The sequence below is a fragment of the Elephantulus edwardii genome, unplaced genomic scaffold, assembly GCF_000299155.1.
Source record: "Elephantulus edwardii isolate Elephantulus edwardi_28Jun2011 unplaced genomic scaffold, EleEdw1.0 scaffold00228, whole genome shotgun sequence".
In the NCBI taxonomy this organism is placed as follows: Eukaryota; Metazoa; Chordata; class Mammalia; order Macroscelidea; family Macroscelididae; genus Elephantulus; species Elephantulus edwardii.
Window position 1 is genome coordinate 538,970 of NW_006399978.1, and position 7,388 is coordinate 546,357.

A 7,388-nucleotide genomic window follows, 5' to 3' on the forward strand; every position below is an offset into this window, starting at 1 on the left:
ACACACCTACCCTCATTACCTCAGTTACTGTGTCAATCCATCCCATCCGAGGTCTTCCACTTCTCTGCTGTCCCTCTGCCCTTCCAAGAATGTTGTCCTTCTGCAAGGACTGGTCTCTCCTGGCTACATGACCAAAGTTTGTAAGATGGAGTCTCAAAATCCTTGCCTCCAAGGAGCAGCTTTGTTTCACTCTCTCTAGGCCAGACCTGTTTGTTCGCTTGGAATTCCATGGTATGTTCAATACATTCTACAGTACTACAAATCAAAAGCACAAATTCTTCTGTCATCCTTAGTCATTGTCCAGCTTTCTGATACATAACAAGTAATTGTGAAGACCATGGCCTGGATCAGGCACATCTTAGTCTCTAAATTTACATCCTTGCTCTTTAGCACACTGGAGAGATCCCTGACAGAAAATTTTCCTAATGCAATTAGTCTTTTGATTTTCTGACTATTGGTGTCTAGTTGTTGTTGTTGTTAGGTGCAGTTGAATCAAATATGACTCATAGTGACCCTATGAACAAAAGATCTCAAGCCTGTTCTATCCTACTCCATTCTCTCACTTCCCGACCCATTGCAGCAGTCATCATGTCAATCCACCTGGTTAAGGGTCTTCCTTTCCTTCCCCAACACTTTCCTTCTCCAAGAAATATCACCTTCTAGAAACATAACCAAAGAAAGCAAAGCCTCATCATTCTTGCCTCCAAAGAGCACTCTGGCTACCCTCTCCAAGACATATCTCTTTGTTCTCCTGGCCGTCCATGGAATGTTCACTGTTCTTCTCCAACACCACAGCTCAAAGACATAAATTCTTCTTCTGTCATCCTTATTCATTGTCCAGTTCATAGCTGCATAGTAAGTAATAAGAATGACTATCACCTAAATCAGATGCACTAATGCACCTTAGTCCTCAAAATGATGTCCTTACTCCTCAATAATTTGGAGAGGTCCTTAACTACAGATTTCCCCAGTTCAATGTTTCTCCTTGTTTCCTGACTGCTGGTACTAAGGGTGTTAATTGTGGATCCAAGCGAGATGAAGCTGTTGACAGTTTAAATGTTCTCTCCATCCATCATGATGTTGCCCATCAGTCCAGTGGTAAGAATCTTTGTTTTCTTGATATTGAGATGCAATCCATATTGAATCCATACTCTAGTACCAAGACTGCTCTATTATATATACAAATCTAGAAAATATTTTAGACCCCAAACACTGAGCTGCTGCCGAGGACTCAGCTGCCTCCCCCTAAAGCCCCTTTGCTTCCCGATGCTCCATCCCCTCTGCCCACCTTCTCTTGTTACCGCCTTCTGCAGGTCATTTCCACTGAGGAAAAGGAATCCTATCATATGTCCATTGTCCAGAACCTCTATTCATTTGACCCCTTTGCTGATGCAAGGAAGGGTGATGACCTGCTTCCTGCTGGGACTGAAGATTATATTCATATAAGAAGTCAACAGAGAAACAGCAGAAGACCCTTACAATTGTCCAAGAGATAGCTGATGATTATGATAAGAAGAAACTAGTGAGGGCGTTTGAGAAGTTTGCTGGCAATGGTGCCATAATTGAGCATCCAGCATATGGAAAAGTAATTCCACCACAGGACGACCAGCACAAGAACATATGCCAGTTCTTTGTAGAGATTGGACTGGCTAAGGATGACCAGCTGAAGGTTCATGGGTTTTAAGTGCTTGTGGCTCACAGAAGCTTACATGAGGATTTCCTCGCAATGAGCAGAGGATTTCCCTTCTGTCCCTTGTCACAAGTTTAAAACCTCACAGCCTGTATAATGGAACCGTTTGGGGTGCTCTTTTAACTTGGACTAATGTAACTTCTTCATGTAGTAAATTGAAAAAGAGCCAAAAGGAAAATATTTTAGAATAAATTTTTCTTTAAAACACAAGTTTGAAAGTCACCCCTAGTGAAATACTAATCGTATTAGTGGTGATAGCATTGATGCTATTTTCCTGAGACTCTCATGTGCATTAAAGAGATAAAACAAATGAGGCATAATCTATCATTATTTGTATCCTTGAGAATGGAGATTTGGGGCACGAAAAAAATGGAAGGCAAGTGACTCTAAATGAATGGGTAATCTCAGTATATAAATTTATTTTATATATATATATAGTTGCTGTTATATGCCATCAAGTCACCTGTGACTCACAGCAACCCTATGTACAACAGCTCTGAACCCTGCCCTATCCTGAGCCAGTCTCATTGACGTGGTTATCGTGTCAATCCATCTCATCAGGGTCTTCCTCTCCTGCGCTGTCCCTCCACCCTTCTGAGCATGATGCCCTTCTCCAAGGTCTGGTCCCTCTGGGCACATGTCCAAAGTATCTGAGACAGAGCTCCAAAATCCTAGCCTCCAAGGAGAAACTTGGTTTCACCCTCTCCAAGACAGACCTATTTGTGTTCCTGGTGGTCCATGGTATGTTCAAGACTCTTCTCCAGCACCACAACTTAAAGGCATCTATTCTTCTTCTGTCATCCTTACTCATTGTCCAGATCTCTGATGAGTATAAATATATAGTAAAGCTCGGATGTCACAGTGGCTACCCATTCAAGGTAGTTGGTTTGAACTCACAAACTACTCTGACAGGGAAAAAAAAAGACCTGGAAACTTTGATAAAACTTTAACCTAGGAAATAATATAGAGAGAGTTCTGTTCTGTCCTAGAGAGAGTCTCCCTGAGTCGGAATCCACTTAATGGCAATAGATTTGGGTTTTCTTTGGGGGAGGTGTATGATATATAAATAGATATCTGATTTATTGATTTATTTGTGGAGACTTTGGTGGCCTAGTCTGTAGAGAGTAAGGGCATTGTGTTGCTAACCCAACCAAGTGTTCAGGTCTCTTTGGTGAGGGAGAAAGGTTGGCAATCCCCACCCATGTGATTTACAGCCTCAGAAATCCACTGGAAGGTCAGCTATGAGTCAGTTCCTATTGAACGGTAATGCATTTTAGAGTTCCATAGTTCCACAGAAGCAGGAATGCGAGACATTTCCCCACATTCTGTAGGCACGTTATCAGGTAGGGCCAGTCCCTGGAGAAGGTCGTCCTGCTGGGTAAAGTGGAGGTTCAGTGAAGGAGAGGAAGACCTCAGTGAAATGGACTGACATCGTAACTGGGTTAGGTGCAACAGAGGTCATGAGAATGAGCAGGTTCGGGCAGGGTCCATTCTGTCATACACACGTCACCATGAGTCTACACTGACTCTATGACTCTAACAAAAAGAACAACACTGTAATGTTTATATTTAGACACATGGAGGGAAAGGGACTTGCCACGTGCAAAAGTCAACCATTTGCAAACAAAGACGATAGATCAATAGTTGGGAAATATGACCTTGATGATAGAAACACCAGAGATCATGTGGTTTTTAAATTTGCTATTAGTTTTAGAAGCCCTGGTGGTAGCACTTAAGTGCTTGATTGTTAACTAAAAGGTCAGTGGTTCAAACCTACTAGCTATTTTGAGGGAGAAAGGTTTGGCAGCTGGCTTCCATAAACCCTATGGGGAGAGAGGGAATTGGCTTAACAGTACTGGATTGGTTTATCATTTTAAAAGCAACTAAAACAATCTCACTATAGACCAAAGGGGAAGAAAGGGAACTGAGAGGGGAGGACCACCGAAAGACCAAGAAATAACAAGGAGTGAAGTATTTTTGGAACCAAGTCCCCTGTGTGAAGAAGCGCCTTCACACCAGAGAAGGCCTAGACAGATGGGTATCTCCCAGGAGTGCCTGGCTTACAAATGCAGAAAGAAACAACTTTCGTCCACTATCAACACAGAGAGAGCAGGCCGGATCTCACAGCTGGCACCCTGAATTTGGAGTTCTGATCTCCTAAATTCTAAGATAATAAATTCCTATTTTAAAGTAAAAAACCAAAAACAAAAAAACCCAACCAAAGCATATTGACGTTTCCATGTAACAATATGCTGTTTAAAAATTGTGAAACAACAGTGCTATCTGCAAATTAAGTAAGATTAATTTTGTAAAAGTCGGATTTAAGATTTTTTTTAAGACTCTCAAAACCTCCTTTACATGTGGATGAATAATGACCGGAAGGATGAAGGTGTGTGTTGTACAACCACGCCTTTGCTCTCCCTGCCCTAGCAGATGGTTCACAGATGCCCACAGGGGCTTTCAGAAGGCATGCCCAGTGCTTAAGCAAGAGCAGAGTCAGAAGAAGAAGATCTCAATACGGTGTAACCTGTAGTTTATGTTCAAAGGCACCTCTCTCTGCTTTAAACTATCTGATTCCACTTCTAACTCCAATGTAGACAAACCATTGTATTATTTAAACACTCACATTCAATTTATTGAGAGAAAAAGTCAACATTTATTTTTACATTATATCTCAAGTAGAACACTTCACTTACTGGGAAGCAGAAAGAGATCAAAGGGATGATTGTAGAATATATGGGAAAAGTTAATTTTTCTACAATTTTATCTTTAGGCTGTCTTTTCTCCTACTGTGCAATGTGCTTTACTTTGTGCCATGGTTAAGTGTGTGTATGAGTGTATGTGTAGACATGGATAAGTACATGCGTGAGAAGATGTGTATGAGTATGTATGGGAGCTTTGGTGGCTTAATGGTAAGGATTTGGGTTGCCAACTCAAAGCACAAGGTTCAAATCCACCAGCTGCTCCTCAAAAGAAAGATGAGCCATATCATTTTATGTGATTTACCTCTGAAAGCCCACTAAAGAAGACCACCGACAAGTCGGTTCCCACTTGACAGAACATAACTACAACAACATGGGTATATGTTTCTCTCTCTCTTTCTCTCTCTCTCTCTTTCTCACTCTCTCTCTCTCTGTGTGTGTGTGTGTGTGTGTGAAATTCCTGTGTACCTGAATGTGTCATCAGTTAAACACCTGGTTACCAAGAGAAAAGTTAGATATTCAAACACACTCAAAAATATCTCAGAAAAAAGTCCTGGCAATCTACTTATAAAAAAAAAAATCAATCCTTGGAAACCCTATGGAGCACAGTTCTACTGTGACATTGGTGCACATGGGCCGCCATCAGGTGAGGTCAACTTGACCAGCAGCTAATTTGGGTTTGGGGCAGTGATGAGAGGTGAGGACTAGTGGAAGTGTACTGCTTTGCTTTACCAACATTTCCAGACAATTTGATATTTTTAAAAAACCACACGTGCAACATGTCTCATAGATCTGTAAAAACAGTGCAATCCTTTATTGCTTTCTTTTTAAATAATTTTTAAATTTAGGTATAATTTACATAAAATGAAATATATGAATCTTTAGTTTCTTGCTCGATTCATTTTTAAAATTACATACACCTATATAATTACCATCTAAAACAAGATAAGGGTTAAGGGACGTTTCCATTACATCTTTTTTCCTTAGCTCCTCATAGTCAACTCTTCCTCACTGCAGAGTCAATGACTTTCTGGCTGACAAGAGCATAGATTAGATTTGCTGATTCTAATACAATCACATCAGAGGTTTAGTGGCCTGGTGGTAAGGAGATGCACTTCCATCCTGGAGGCATATGGTTCAGATTTACCAGTTTCTGCAAGGGAGAAAAGTGGGCTGTCTCCTGTGTGATTTACTGCCTCTGAAAACCTGCTTGGGAGTCAGCTGTGACTCAGTGGTGCCTAACCGCAACAACAATCATGTAAAGCCTTCCTCCACAGATTGGACTCTTTTGTGTCTGAATCTTTCACTCAACATGCCTATTTAATTAAAGTATACCATTATATTTCTGAGTAATAGTTATGAATATACGGAGCAGTACGTCATCAGAGAACTGTCAGGTGTGCAGGCTGGGTTTAAAAGAGGTTATGGCACTAGAGATATCATTGTCAATGTCAGATGGATCTTGGCAGAAAGCAAAAAGAGTACAAGAGGAATTTCTGTGTTTCATTGACTACGCAAAGGCATTTGACTGTGTGGATCACAACAAATTGTGGCTAACATTGATAAGGAGGATCCCAGAACACACAATTATGCTCATGCAAAACCTATACTTAGACCAGGAAGCAGTAGTCAGAACAGAGCAGGGAAACATTGCATGGTTCAGGATCAGGAAAAGTGTGTTAGGGATGCATCCTAGCTCCAGACCTTTTCAATCTATATATAGAACAGATCATTCAGGAGGCTGGACTTTATGAGGAGGAATGTGGCATCAGGATTGGAGGAAGACTCATCAACAACCTGTGTAATGCAGATGATACAACCTTGCTTGCTGAAATAAGAGGACATGAGATGCTTGCTGCAGAAGGTCAAGGACTATAGACTTCAATATGAATTGAAGATCAACATCAAGAAAATAAAGATTCTTATCACTGGACCATTTAGAAGCTTCATGGTGAATGGAAAAGAGATTAAGATTGTTGATAACTTCAGTTTGCTTGGTTCCACAGTCAACACCCTTGGCACCAGCAGTCAGGAAATCAAAAGAATTGCACTGGGGAAGTCTGCTGTCAGGACCTCTCAAGAGTGCTGAAGAGCAACGATGTCAGTTTGGAGATGAAGGTGCAAAGGTCTTCTCAATTACTTGCTATGCATCTGAGTGCTGGACAGTGACTAAGGATAACAGAAAAAGAATCTATGCCTTTGAGTTGTGGTGCTGGAGAAGTGTATTGAACATACTGTGAACTGCCAGGAGAACAAGTCTGTCCTAGAGACGGTGAAACTGGACTGCTCCCTGGACACAAGAATTTTGGGGTTCCACATCACATACATTGGACACGTGGCCAGGAAGGACCTGTCTTTGGAAAAGAACATCATTCTTGAAAGCGTAGAGGGACAGCACAGGAGAGGAAGATGAAGAATGAGATGGATTGACTCTGAGTGACTGGACAAATGGGATTAGGTCTGTCAGAGACGATGAAATTGGCTCAGGGTAGAGCAGGTTTTAGAGTTCATGTACATAGGGTCGCTATGAGTTGCAAGTGACTCAATGACACATAACAACAATAACATGTACATCTGCATTGGTTTAATAATTTTCCTGTTGAAGAAAATTTGGATTGTAACTATTTTATCACTATTGTAAATTAAAGCAACTATGAACACTTTTACGGGAGTTTGTGTAAACATATTTTCATTTCTCCAGCACTGGAATTGCTGAATTGTAAAAAAAAAAAGGTTAACTTTAAATAATGATCTGGTGGCCTCATGGGTAGACAGTTGCACTAACAACTCAAAGGTGGAACGTTCAAGTCCCCCAACTGCTTTGTTGCTGTCGTTGTTGTTATGTGCTGTTGAGTCGCTTGTACAACAGCCCTAAACTCTGCTCTATCCTATGCCAATTGCACTGTCTCCGATACACCCATCCTGATTACCCCAGTCACTGAATCAATCCAACTCATAGAGGGCCTTCCCCTTCTGCGCTGTCCCTCCACCCTCCC